At 41.1% G+C, this 15407-nt stretch overlaps 1 protein-coding gene across 1 annotated transcript in view; it reads right to left on the bottom strand.

Moving 5' to 3' along the window:
• The window catches only part of CSRNP3 (cysteine and serine rich nuclear protein 3), a 98112-nt gene extending 85488 nt beyond the window's left edge, over positions 1-12624 (bottom strand). Inside the window, exon 1 of the mRNA XM_080971228.1 lies at positions 12492-12624. The gene's annotated coding sequence lies outside the window, so the exon portion shown is untranslated. The remainder of the gene's footprint in view (positions 1-12491) is intronic.
• Between the last annotated feature and the right edge of the window lie 2783 nt (positions 12625-15407).

Below are 15407 nucleotides of genomic sequence, written 5' to 3'. Positions count from 1 at the left end.
TGAGTCTAATAATCTCTGTTGACCACAGACACACCAGCTGGTATTTATTTATTAAGCACATCTAACACTAACATTCATGAAATCTGCATATTCAAAGAAGAAATGAAGGGCTTAACTTCCCCAATAAACTGCCTATTTACAAACTAAGTCTTGCTAAAAATACACCCTTTTGAAATGGATGTACGTACTTACATTAATCACATCCATTGCACATGTACTTGGATGCAACCCTGTGTTAAAATATATCAACCTATCTCTACAGCACTTTGCATTAATTTGAGCACCATTGAAATCTGAGTCAGGATAAATGATATACCGTATGTTTCAGGCAATAGCCATACTCATAATCACACAACAGAGAAGTAGGAAATCGTCCAAATAGTGTCACAGCAACAGGTACATCATGGGAAAAGAGAAACATCTAATAGGGAAAGGTGGGTGAAATATTTCAGGAGCTTGCAAATGGGACTGTAGAACAAGGAGGTGGTAACTGAAGAGGACATTCCATTGATAAATAAAGATGGAGGGGGCTGACATGAAGAACAGCTGCTTTGAAGATCAAGTACACCAGAAAGATTTTGAACTCAGTAGAGTTTCCACCTGAGTCTATAGTTTCAGACCAACATGCTTCTCCCTAACTTCTCTTCACCTTTCTTCCCAACTTTGCTTTCAGTTGTTAGACATGGGAGAGGCAAAAATGTAGGCGGTAAACAGATGTGATGGCATCTTACTATGAAGGTGGGTCTGCCATACAGCTGTAAGTAAGGTGGTGGTTATGTAAAGGGAAGAAGTGGCAGATGGGAGGGAGGCGCTCAACCTTTCTGTCAGGTGCCACTTTTGCTCACCACAGTCTCCTCCCTGCCATGCTCCCAAACCAAATGTTAGTTTGACTGGGGACTGGTCAAAAGCGGTGAGTAGCAAAGTGTTTCCCCCACCTGCTACTCTTCTGCTTCAAATCACTTCTCCAGCTGCTTTGCAGCAGTGGAACACAACTGATGTTTGAAGGCATGGGCAATGCCATCACATCCCATAAGGCTGAGTTTTGTTCTTGGGAGTGAGAAGAGTATTCTAAACAAGGATGCAGAAAAGGGGAGGTATGGGGAAGTCCGGAAAGTAAGGTTTATGAAAAAATGGTTATGAAATTATACATGTTTATATGTTTGTATGTCTGTGTATTGTGTATTGTTTATTTTTTTATTTTGTGTTTGGAAAATTAATAAAAATTTATTTTTTTAAAAAAAAGAGAAGAGTATTCTAGCCTGTGAGGCACTGACAGCATGGGTGGTGAAACGAACACGATTTCAGAAAAATCCTTTCAACGAACCATCAATGGAAAACAGGAGCTAGAAGGGACACCCACCCCACCTTTGTCACCTTGGACACAGAGATGTCAGTGCACACAAACCTCACCTAACCAATGGCTAGAAGGAGGGCCTGCCCATTTGCCCAGTCTCAGGGTCTAGCTGTTCGCTGTGATAAATGATGTCCCACCCAGCCCTACAAAAGGAAGGTGCAGAGGCCATGTTGCTTGTTAGTCGAATGTCTTAGCTTACACTTAGCCATGCCTTTGCGTTTCCACTTCACCACTGAGCTTTGCAATCTGTGAGTGTCTGCTTTATGTACCACTCAAATCTGAAAACAAAAGCCTTTGGAAAAACCAGAGTGATGAGTTCCAGTTCCTCATTGGATGAGGAAAGCCAGGATTTCCCTCTTTGTTTGAAAAGGATAGTTTTCCACCTAGACTAGGAGTAGGCACCAAAGTGTCCTCTGGTGAGCTACAGCTCCCCTGACCATTGGCCATGCTGACTGGGGCTGATGTGAGTGCACAACACCCAGAGGGCACCTTATTGGCTACCCCTGCCCTAGACTGTGCGACCTTACCTGCAGGCATCATTAAATCCTTCTGCAAAGGGGTATGTTACATAGATTGATGCTGGAACCAGCAATGGGTTCTTTCTCAACAAAATCAGGCTTTGAAGTCCTAGCTCCCAGATTGCTACATGGGACTTGCCCTCAAACAGTCTGCCGCCCTGCTCTACCTCACTCATACAAGCTGACAATACTGAGGAGGTTCCCGGCTTTCAAGCGTGCTTCACGCTACTCATCATCCAAGTGCTCAAAGACTGCCTGTGTGACTCACAATCACACACAGGTCATCTCCTCAGTGCAGCACACATAAAAAAGTGTTGCTGAAGCACATTAAAAGCAGAGACTGAAGCATTTTGCACACCTCTCCAAGCACATTTACTCACTGATGCAAATGGCACGTTGTCTTCCAGGAATCTGACACACAGATTCTCAGAGGAAGCCGCAACTTGCTATGGCAGAAGACAGCTAACATTAGATTTGTGAGAAGGCTGCTTTGTTCCTTCATTTTTACCTGAACTAACGCTCACATTCCACAGTTTGCCCAACGTAAAATGCACTTAAAAGTTAATAGAATCAAAGATAGCCATTAAATCATTGCGAAACCTGATGTGGAAAAATGTCCTATATTGTATGCAAATAGCAATCTCAATTATTCTGAGTAAGGGTTTTTATGTACCCAAAATGGAAAGATGCATGCACAAAAGAGAGGCTTGGGGAATCTACAAAATTTGCCAAAGCACAAAAATCTTAGAGGAAACCCTACCTTAAAAAACAAAAACAAAGATGACTGAGCATGCTCAGTGGGCATGGAATGCTGACCTTTTGGGGGGTGGGGTGGAATGGAAAACCAAGAGGGGAATGGAATTGTGTGTCTGGATGAACTAAGGATGCAATATTAGGCATGCATGTTTGGGTGTAAGAACAAAATAACACTTCTTCTGGGGTAAACATCCATAGGATTGCAGAGTAAATTCTGCACTATTTCCATTTTTATTTTATTTTTTTAGTTTTATACAGTTGTATAAGATAACTACTGGAAGTTGAACCAATATGACTGATCGCCTAACTTCTGCAACTGATTTTTTTAAAGGATTAGCTAAGTGCAGCTATTGTCTCCTTGCTAAACGTTTCTTGGAATGAAAAATACTAATACAGATAAGCCTTGCTAGAGATTCAGTTAAGGAAAATGGCATCTTTGTATGACTACTACACAGATGGGTACACTCACTAGTGAATTATTTAAAAATAATTCTCTCCTTTTTTTTTCTGTGATCCAGTCATAACATTGTTTAGGGCTGTGTTATTCCTGAAGAAAATTATAATAAGAGATAGAAGGCTTAACAGCCAGATCTTTGAAACACGGAATGAGTCACAGTTTGACATCTCAGTTTGGCCTCAAATGCACCAAATGAACAGAAAAAAAATCCAGGTAAAGTTATCTAGAAGCTGAACATGTTTGCTTCAGAACAGAAATGAGCTCTTTTCTAAATTAACATTATTATTAGCAGATGAATGCATGAACCAGATGTTACATATAAAGCATTGTTGTGAAGTACTGAGTCGCACAAAATCCATGTTCACAGCCCAGTAATTGTATATCATAAACTGGTATCTAGGGAATGATGTGAAAGTTAATTTCTGATGCCTGCAGTTCAAGACACTGGGATAGTTTATAAAAGAAAATACTTATGGTGAGTTTAGCTCCCTTTCCACATTAGAAAATCGAGTCTGATATTTTTCCATGCTACTGGCTTTGTATGATTTCTAGGTGAACAGAAAACACTGACAAATCCATGCCTTGCTTTTGACCACACATAGGATAGCTTCATCATTCTATATAACTTCAACCTGCAAAGCTCAGAGCAGTGGTTCCCAATCTTTTTCCACCACTTGAAAATTGCTGAGGTCTTCATGACACACACCCCATGCCTGTTGTAGCAACTGAAATTCAACAGAATGCAAATAGTAATACAATAGACTACAATATGAGAAATAAAAGAAGCAATAAGAATGCAATTACAAATCTATATGGCTATTCAGTGTGATGGACATGCCATATCCCATCTTCAACCACAAACCTAGACATGCCACAGACCAGGGGAATGAGGCTTGAGAACCACAGTTTGCGAGTCTTGGCTTAACAACCTGTTACATACACATAGCCAACAAAAACAGCAAGTATGTGTATTACGATACAAATAGCATTGCATTCATACAAATGTAGGTGTTCAGGTCTTCTTCTTCTTTGGCGATCACTCGTAGCCGAGTAAGATTGTCTTCCATATGCACGGTTTTAACAATGAGTCCATAAGTGACTGTGGAGGCCAATTCTGGATCCACACATCCTTCCACAGTGGGGGCATTGGTTTCTGGGTGGGAGTTGGTCACGGTGGGGATTTGCCAAGCGTGCCTTCCTCTTAGCACGTTTCTCCCTTGCGTCCTGAGTTTGAGTGTCTTCAAAGCCCATGGCACCTTTGGTAAAGGCCGTTCTCCAACTGGAGCTCTTGCAGGCCAGTGTTTCCCAGTTGTCAGTGTTTATACTACATTTTTTAGATTTGCCTTGAGACAGTCTTTAAACCTCTTTTGTTGACCACCAGCATTATGCTTTCCATTTTAAAGTTCTGGATAGAGTAGTTGCTTTGGAAGACGATCATCAGGCATCTGCACAACATGACCAATCTAACGAAGTTGAGGTTGAAGAATCATTGCTTCAACACTGGTGATCTTTGCTTCTTCCAGTACACTGATATTAGTTCACCTGTCTTCCCAAGTGATGTATAAAATTTTTCAGAGACACCATTGATGGAATCTTTCGAGGAGTTGGAGATGGCATTTATAAGTGGTCCATGTTTCACAAGCATATAATAAGGTTGGTAGTACAATAGCTTTGTAAACAAGCATTTTGGTTTCCCTGCGAATGACCCGGTCCTCAAACATTCTGCACTTCAATCGGGAGAAAGCCGCACTCGCAGAGCTCAGGCGATACTGGATTTCGGCATCAATGTTGGCCTTTGTGGAAAGATGACTACCTAGGTAGGAGAAGTGATTGACATTTTCCAATGTTACACCATTGAGTTGGATTTGTGGTGCTGCAGAGGGGTTGTTTTGTACATGTTGGTGCAGCACCAAAGGTGTTCAGGTACAGCTGCAGTCACAATAAGGTGACCACAAGACAACAATTTCTCCAGGAAGCATGATTGTAAATAGATCAGCTTTATCTCCTGGGGCACAAGTAGCATCTTAAAAATCCTGTCCCTGTATTGTAAATTTATTACAAACTTTAGAAATATTTTTTTAAAATCTGATCCTATTCCCTGCAACCTCCCATCCCTGTGATTAGTAGGTGCCAAATTATCCAGAGGCCATCCTTTCCTTTTCCTTGACTGCATCATGGGGATTGTGAAATCGTAGCTACTAGACAATAACTCTGCTTTCCCCATTCCTCTCTACTCTTCTTTTCTCCTCCAACCCCATCCCTCATTGTTAGTTGTATAAATATGCCTTACCAACCCATTCTTTTCTCACTTCCCTCTCTTCAGCCACTGGGAAGCCACTTCTGAACACCTTTTTCTTCCTCTTCTCTTGTTTGTCCCCAACTGAACTGGTCCTTAAATTTTTTTTGTTCCTGTTGCTAACATCTAAGTCACTTTATGAATAGCACAGTGGATAGCACAAAACATTGCTCTGGAGCATGCTACCATGTGTTCTATAGGAAGCTAGTAATATAACCAGTGTTACTTATTGTTGGCGTATCCCTAATTTTGTATATTAAGCTGTTTCTGTTATCACTTTGGAAAGCTTCTGTAATCATCAGGCTTTGATGAAACTGACTTGTTTCCATTTGTTGAAGTTTAGCTTTCCAGAGACACTAGTACCTCGGGTTACATACACTTCAGGTTACATACGCTTCAGTTACAGACTCCACTAACCCAGGAATAGTACCTCGGGTTAAGAACTTTGCTTCAGGATGAGAACAGAAATTGCACGGTGGCGGTGTGGCAGCAACGGGAGGCCCCATTAGCTAAAGTGGTGCTTCAGGTTAAGAACAGATTCAGGTTAAGAACAGACCTCCAGAACAAATTAAGTACATAACCAGAGGTACCACTGTACTGGTTTGCATTGAAAAATACCTTGTTTCAACTGCCTTTGCTTTACATCAGTTGCTATGCAGCACATGATGCTGTTTTGAAGAGAGAGATGCCTTGTTAGTTTATAATGCTTTAAAAGAAAGAGCTAAACTAGATATCTGAACCTTATAATCCAGTTACAGGTACTTTTTTTGGCCAAATTACATTGCGAAAATTAAGGTGAACATTAGATTCGATGGCACATTAGACTTGAGTAAATACAGCAGTATTTTATTTATTTTATATATCTTCTAAACCACCTGTTTGTAATCCTAATGAGCTGCAGAGGAGTTGCAAGCTTCATTGGAATGGGACTTTTAGCAAAAAATTCTAGGGGAACAATATACATATATATATATATATATATATATATGCGCGCAATTATTTTAGCATTATATTCATTTGTTTAATACATTTATGAACTGCCTCTTTATTATAAAAAACAAACATTTCCAGAGTGGCTTTAGTCTACCTAAATCAAATAGAAAATGATATATTACAATATCATTGGACAGGGATATAGAACAAATAATTATTTGCTGTGTTGCTTGCAGTAGAAACATAAAATAATTAATTAAATGACTTTCCTATTATAATTAATAGTGGGTTTAGTGAATCATGCGACATGTTGAAAATCATAAAATATATCCACACACCGTCCTTCACAGGGAGGAAATAAAATAGTGGCCATTCTCTCTATAAAAACCCGCCCAAGGATGAATTATTTCTACCTTGACACACTTTTAAAATACCTGTGCAGTCCAATGGGACTTATTCCCAGGTAACAGGGTACAGGACTGCAGCCTTAATTCTTCCAAGAAGAAAACCTTTTGCTTAAAAAAGACCAAGGTGCTGCAATACTTTCTCATTTTGAAGTCGGTAGCAATGCTCTCATTGATTTGAAAGGATCAGCATTCCACTCAGGAATGCATTTCAGAGAAAATTCTGTATCTCATCTAATATGTGAAGAGACTTCTTTCAGTGACTCATGGTTTCCAGCGGGAGAGAAATGGGTGGGGTGGGGTAGGGAGAAGGAAAAGGACAGAGGAAAGCAACAGCACTGTTCCACCCTTGCATTCACCTCCTGGCAGAAGTCTAGCAGGGGGCTGAACTAGGTGCTGCAGCTGCCTTCACTCTCTCTCTCTCCCCCCCCCCATCTCCTCCTTACTATAGGATTTCAGCCTTACAAGTACTTAAAAAATCAATAAAGAGCAGGATCAATGAAATATAACATTGTGTGTGTAACCCCTCTGAAATAAATGAAGTTAAATGTCCCTATTTTATTGGATCCAGACTTACCGTAGTCACATCTACTTAGTCATCGTAAGCTCTACTGGTCATTGGTATACAAATTTAATAATCAACAGTAAATAATAATAATAATAATAATAATAATAATAATAATACTGAAACCAAAGGGATGACTGGCTAACTTTCTTTGCAATGGGTCTTCTCTAGATATGACTAATGTATGGTTGGTATCCATCTGTCTCAAGATACAATGGAAGAGTGTGCCTTTGGGGGTGAAGTCAAACCATTAAAGAGTTACAGCGCCTGCTGTGGCCGTAGAGGCTGATACAGAAGAGATATGTTTTGTTGCAGCTGGGGCAGATGGATTAAGGTGTCCAGTTGTGCTGATAGGTGTACCATGGCGTTTTTCTCTCTGCCCTTCTCCCACTGGTCATTTTGCCTCTGGTCTAACAGGGACCAACAATGCAATCCTAACTGTGTCTACTGTTACTCCCAGGCCTTAGTTTGGATCAAACCCAAATATTATTAAAACCCACATGCAGAAAATGCAAGAACTGCCCCCAGACAGGAATTACAGTGGTACCTCAGGTTACATATGCTTCAGGTTACATACGCTTCAGGTTACACAATCCACTAAGCCAGAAATAGTGCTTCATGTTAAGAACTTTGCTTCAGGATGAGAACAGAAATTGGGCGGGGGCGGTGTGGCAGCAGCGGGAGGCCCCATTAGCTAAAGTGGTGCTTCAGGTTAAGAACAGTTTCAGGGTAAGAACGGACCTCCAGAAGGAATTAAGTACTTAACCCGAGGTACCACTGTAAATCGGTAAACCTTCAGCATTGTGCAGGAAGAAGACTGTCACCATTTAGCCAAAACAAACACACACACACAGATATTAAAGGTTCTGAGACAAAGCTTAACTTTGTTGCTGCTTAAATGAATGGAAGCGGGCATCTTTTGTGTGAGAGGAGCAATGCAGGGATTTCAGAGAGCTGCAATAGTTCCTTTTTCTACATTTACCACCCACTTTCACAGCTACTGGAACCTTTTATCTCCCAGCCTCCCACACAAGCACTCCCTTCTCCCCACCCTCCCAAGTAGGAACTGCAGCCAAGGCTGGTGGGCTTATCTCCATTCTACAAGGCGGATGAATGCTTGCCAGCAGCACTGAAAGGTAGCACAGGATAAGAAAGGTAGCACAGGATAAGAAATCACACAATTATTAAAGAACTTTGAAAATTAGCGTGGCAATGCTGCGCGTAGCCCCTGTTCTGCATCTTCTCGGTTCCTTGTTATTGTAAGAGGGGCTAGATGGATATTTTTAGCCATAGAAAGGCAAATCCATCTGCAGTAGAAGGTTTCCAAGGAAACTGAATAATTGAAATATGTGTTGAACTAAGATCTGTTTCTACCAATTTCTCTTGATTACGGGAGCTGCTCCCACACGGCGCCTAGTCACTGAATTCGGGCTTGTGGGAGAGCCGAGTTTGGGAATTGCTGGGAAGAGAAGCGGAGTCAGAGAAGAGGCTCACAGACTGTGTACACGTGTCATTTTATTCTAGAATCAATGGAAATCGAGTACCATTTCCCCCCCGCCCCCGCCGCACACAATCTGGACCTAATGCATATTTGTTGCCCCTAAAATGTGCTTCTTGAGAGACTGGTTTCATTCTGAAAATAAAAGCTCGATTCTGCATTACTTTACTACAATGTGTCCACTTGAAAATGGGGAAGCAGATGTCAGTGGGCCTGGCAATGGAGCCACACCTGTCCAATGGCATTGGGGGTGAGAATATACCAAGAGTGGAATTACCACTTCCTTATTCTCTCACCTGAGGCAGGTGCAGGGAGGAAATGATGTGGATAAGCTAATCAAGCGGAAGGTTTTCAAATGCATATCAGGTGACCACACCCACACTTGAGGATGCCAGGATCTAGACTCAATCTAGATGGAAAGTAGCAAATTGCAGATGAGCATGAATTATTCCTGACTGAGGAAAATGGTGTTTGTTTGGTTGGTTGGTTTTTTGGTGCTACAAATGGGGTAGTATACGCAGCCTGACTCTGAACAGATAAATGTTAAACTGAATACTAATAAAGGCATTTGAAATATAAAAAGGTAAGCATTATAAGTAACAGGGGGATCCATTAAAATTATCTGTAAATTGAAAAAATTGAAAAAAAGGTGGCGTATGAAGGGGGGGGGATGGCAGAAAGGGGAAGGGAAATGCCAGGATTTTGAAAGAAGTATTGGACCACTGCTTTTGACAAAGTTGAACAGGAATACTAAATAATGATCACATTTAATATTTAGCTGGGTTTCTCCCCCATGTATTTTTAATATTTAATTGCCCTCCCACACTTCTCCCACATGTGTGTTTATGTGGTGGGGGATGGGGTAATGTCCTTTTAAATACTTTCATACCCAGATTTTTTCTTCTCCTTGTGGGATTTTTTTCTTTTAGACTTCTCTCAATCTTTTTTTCCATTATGAGCTTTATAATGTGTTTTCCTGTACAGTGGTACCTCGGGTTACATACGCTTCTGGTTACATACGCTTCAGGTTACAGACTCTGCTAACCCAGAAATATTACCTCAGGTTAAGAACTTTGCTTCAGGATGAGAACAGAAATCGTGCTCCGGCGGTGCGGCGGCAGCAGGAGGCCCCATTAGCTAAGTGGTGCTTCAGGTTACTTAACCCGAGGTACCACTATAACGTTTTTTTAAACGTGTCTAGATCCAGCCTGAAACTCCTTTGCTACCAGGCAGCATCAACAATGGTCTGGGATGACTGGCATGTAGTCAAAAACCTCTGAAAAACACCAGGTTGGTCAAGGCTGCTCTAAGGATTATTACCATATACTGTAAGTCACTAGGAGCTCCCTTCTATTGAACCAGCAACAAAAGAAGATAAAGATTTATCAAAATACTGTGTGTGCATGCGCGCTATACTTTGCAAATGTGAATATTCTTTTAGACATAATATTCTATATACATTAAAAAGAAGTAGCAGCAAAGACTATGCACAGTACAGAGGATAGCAGGCAGCTTTCCCAGGCTCAAAGGGAGGCATTCAAAGTAGAGTGAAGCGCATCATGCCATGAGCGAAAGCATTTCTGTTTGCCTGGTGGAATGATCTGCCCTCTCTTCCCCCATACTCTGTTCCAGGGGGTTCCCTTGATCCCTCAAACCAATTGGGAAGGGGAGGATACAGAGGTGCGTAGGTGGAGAAGTCGGAGAGCCATGTTGTGCCATTTCATTGACTTCCAGAGAAGTCTTTGCATTGACTTCCAGAGAGCTCATTAGTTGAACCCTGCCCACAGAATAATCCTGGGCTAAAAACAATGGGTGTGCAGCGCAACATTGTACATTGCAGTGCCTAATTGAATGAGAACTATACAAGCAGTGCTGGTGTTCTGGCCTGCATAATGTATAATATGGCCTTTGTCATTTGCAAGAATTTACTTATACAGTGGTACCTCGGGTTACAGACGCTTCAGGTTACAGACTCCGCTAACCCAGAAATAGTACCTCGGTTTAAGAACTTTGCTTCAGGATGAGAACAGAAATCGCGTGGCAGCAGCGGGAGGACCCATTAGTTAAGAACAGTTTCAGGTTAAGAACAGACCTCCGGAACGAATTAAGTTGGACCTGAGGTACCACTGTAGTCAGTCCATCTAGCCATTACTGTCTGTTTTGAGGGGCAGAGGCTCTCTTGGGTGAAGATCCTGCCTACCTCTGGAAACAGATTGTATTAGGTGGGTGATACAAGGGATCTTTGGCATGGGACCATTTGTATGCAAAGCATGAGATCTACTACGTTATGGCACACAGAAGAAGATTAAAGAATGAGGACCACCTTCACATTTAAAGCTGGGATTCACTGCAGTTTTTTTGTGCATGCCCACCAGAATCACTCTTCATATGAATTGTACATTATTGTGCATTTGTTTTTCCTTAATTTATTATTCATATATAGAATGTTTCCCATCAGCATTTTGATTTTGATACATTAACTGGGAAATGCACCAGTTTCAGTACCGAGAAATGCCATTACATAAAGGGAGGGCATATTACTTCACATCTTCAGCTTCCTGCTGCATGATTTTGGTCTCTAAAATATTCACACTTTTGATGCAATACAGTACAATATTTTGCCCATTTTAATAGGCAGCTCTTTGACACTATACAGGCACATTCATAGAATAACAGACTTGTAGAGTTGAAAGGTACCTTGAAGATCATCTAGTCCAACCCCCTGCAATGCAAGAATATGCAGCTATCCCATACGGGAATCAAACCTGCAACCTTGGTGTTAGCAGCACCATTAGATATAAGCTCCCACTCCAAATTATACCAGGAGTTGGCAGCGCTCCTAGGAAAACTATGTATGTTGTCCCCATACATGTAGTTGCACAATAACCCAATTTTAACCGCTGAACCAATATTGTTCATTGCCATGATTTAAATTAGAGCACCGAACAGCAAACATGGCGAGCTGATGTGTTTTTCTGCTGGTTTTAGCCACTGAAATATCAGTGCTAGAAAATCTGTGGTGTTTCAAATCAATAGTAATCCACACTAAGCGGTACACTAAACTGTTAAATAGCTTATTTTGAATAGGGAAACTAAAAGGATTGTATTTTCATTTCCCTTACGAATTATGAGGGAATGGGATATTCATTCAAAAACTGAAAGCACGATGAAACCCGTTAAAGCCACTGACCACTAGAAGTTGTTTCCTCACTTCTTCCAATGGCACATTTCTCAATTAACAGCCTAAAGAGCCCAAATCTTGATCAAATGTTACATCATCGAATTCAGTGCCTTTTTTCCTAGGCCTAAAGAAACACTCCTTTGATTTCCCAGCACTTGTCTTTTTGCAGTGATCATAATATCTACAGTGCAGCAAAAGCTTTGTACTGTGCACCACGCTATCTGTGTGCCCTAACTGCTCCCCCTTCACTTAAGACTGACAGCTTAGCTCACACGTTAAGAAAGTTGCCAGAGAGATTTGGATGAGCTACAGATTTTACTGTATATGGATTGCTTACTGGAAGAGATGTACACACGGGAAAGACTAGCAAATTGCTAAACTGCCTGAAAGCCATTAGCACTGCGCAGGCTACACCAAATGCGCACGCAAGCATTTTATACGACGCAGACAATGCTCAAGGACTTGTGCAACAAGAACAACAAAACCATCTGCTCGGTCCTCTCTCCCTTCCCCCACCCCCTTGAATTACCTGTGATCGGGATTCTGTTATTTCAGCTCCGTCAAGGCAGACTGAAAGGTTCACTCCTTCTTCCACCAGCCATTGAGCGGTGGTCAGCCAATCAGAGACAAGACATCCTGGCATCCTCTGGAATGCTCTCTCTTCCTCTGCCTCCTCCCTTCTACCCAGTTCTGTGCAAACCACGCTGGGGAGGGGGTGGGGAGAAGGAAGATAAGCAAAGCCAAGGCAAAACGTGCTGAAACCAAAAATAGGAAGAGGTGGGATTTCTGCACTGAGAAAATGGCCAAACCAAACATTTCCCTAGTTAGCTATTGCTAAGGAACCGATACAGTATTATTGTTTTCTATGTCCAAAATAAATCATCCTGTCAGCCAAGGAACGCTTTGTAGGTAGGCAGCAGGAAGCGAACTAGAAATATGGGCAAAGTGTTTGGATGCAAATCAATAAATTAATCATTTGCATGAAGCCATCACACCAGTCACCAGATTTCACGCAGTAAATTTCAGCAAACCAGTGCCCACAGCAGCCTTACTGTTTTAATGAAGCTACCCAAAAGTGAGTGGCTGAAATTCCATGAATGGGAATCCAGCCCTGATGTCACTAACGTATGGATAATTTAAAAACTGGTTGCAGGTTCTGTTTTAAATCCCTGTTATATCAGCAAGCTAAATGCAGTATTATCTTTTTTAAAAAGAAAAGAAAGGAAATGAATAAAAGCATTCAACAGTGCATTTTACTCCCTCCCTCTGCTGCAATGGAAAATTTTGATTGATGAACCTGACTAGAAACATTAGGTACTTTTATATAAAAAGCAGCAATGCAGTCAGCAACTCCAGACACTGAAGCACCAAATGCCTGGGAATCCAATAATTCCATTCAGGCTATTGATATGGCATGATATATGAGAAATATTGCATAAAGACATTATTGTAATGAGTGGCATTCAAATAAGTTTTACTCAGGGTAGACCAGCTGACATTAATGGACCCAACCTAGTCATATGTAGTAATTTAAATTCCTGTAACACTTTACACCACAAATGTTCCTATTAATTTTTGTTCTGCCTATGTTGTGCTATAGCCCGCCCTTACAGCAATAATGTGGCATTGGAGAAGCATCGCAGAACAAACTGAAGCAGAATAAACCCACCACTAACACACTATTACGGTGTCAAGAACATGTTGCAGATTGCACCCACAATATTTATTTTCAATCAATCAATAAAACACCAGTGGGAAATAACTGCTGCAAGAACTATTGCCTGGACATGGAAATCATTACAATTATTGTTATGGTTCCAACTGCCTTCCAACTCTAAAATTCTACGATTCTATGATTAACTACGGATCAATGGTATAATGCAATTTACTGAACAGCATTATTGGGAGAAAACTGACAGAAAAATTAAAAGCAGCAAGAGGCCAAAAGAAACACGACAATTTTTATGCAGTCATGTGTGACATTATTGCTAACACAAACAATGAGACATATGGTAGAACAATAGCCATAGTTCATAGCACAGTCTAGAGTGTATGAAGTACACATTTTTATTTTCCTGCTTCCCACCTCCCCGCTTCCTATAAATTCTAAATGGTATTGATACAATACCTTTTATGTATGGTCCTCAATCTAAACAATGCATGTTACTGTACATAATTCCATATCTGTAATACTTGTCATAATTCTGGTGTATACACTTCAACACTTGGTTAGCATATTCAGAAATGTTTACATAAGTGTTTATTGTTGCTTTAAGTTTATGCAATTGTTGCATGTCATATTCTCTAACATCAGCAAAGAGATATCTCAATGCAACCGTGTTTTTATATGAAAAGGAATAGAAACTATGTGATAACCAAACATTATTTTTTTATTTCCTTTGACAGCGCACTTTGCAACTTTGATGCAGTTTGCTTACATTATTTCTCCCTGCCATTTGTAAGCATACATCTGATCACGGTCATTCATAACCATTCATATAACCATTTGTTTAATAGTCCATGAAGTAATAAATTTTCTGCAAATTAAGAAATGCACATGTTAATGCAATGTTAACCACATAGGTTGGCATTGCTAGATTTACAAGAGAATATGAATTGTTCCTACTCTTTGCTTCAGCTATTGAGTGAAAGTTTAGATTAGGGGCTGCCAACCTTTTTTGGACCAATGGGCATATTTCAAATTTTGACAAAGTGTTGTTGGTGATAGGCACAAAATGGCTGCCACAGGGGGTACTGCATAGCACAAGATGGCTGACATGGGCAGCATGGCAAAACACAAAATTAGAATGCATACATTGCTGCTTCCCTGGCCCCAGACAACTTCATGTTTACTGTAGGAACTCAGCTTATGCCCTGCTGGTCCTGATTAAGGAAATAATACAATATTGATTCTCTCTGAGTCTCTCATCTCTCTCTCTCCCATACCTACGATGGTGTTGATTTCTAATAAGAGACAGCATTCCCCGGTGCCAGGTGGCCCCACCAAACATATACACATATGTACACATACAGATCACAGACACACATGCATCTTTCTCTCCCCCGCCCCCCGTTTCTCACGCACTTCATCTATGTGCAGCCACACATGCGCTTCCTTCTCTCTCTCTCTGCCCAGCATCTTTACCAGCTTGAGTGAAAAAAGCCTTGCGCGTCAAGGTCCCCCAGGCCATCCCAATAACTCACACTTCACACATCAATTTTGTTTAAGGTTTTTGGCATGAATTTGGCCACAACTTTATTTAAATACACACACGTGAGTGGTTGCTTAGGCATTGGTTACGACTATCTGTCCTTGCCCCAGGGACAGAACTGACTTCCGGATTCCAGCGGAAGCCCTTGCCCCAGGGACAGAACTGACTTCCGGATTCCAGCGGAAGCCAGTGAGGGAAACAATTTTTGGGGAGAAAATGAAGCTGGGCCTCAG

The sequence above is a fragment of the Podarcis pityusensis genome (genome assembly GCF_964106645.2).
Source record: "Podarcis pityusensis genome assembly, chromosome: 1".
NCBI lineage: Eukaryota > Metazoa > Chordata > Lepidosauria > Squamata > Lacertidae > Podarcis > Podarcis pityusensis.
The sequence above is the reverse complement of the archived record's forward strand: the minus strand, read 5'-3'. Positions and strand labels throughout refer to the sequence as shown.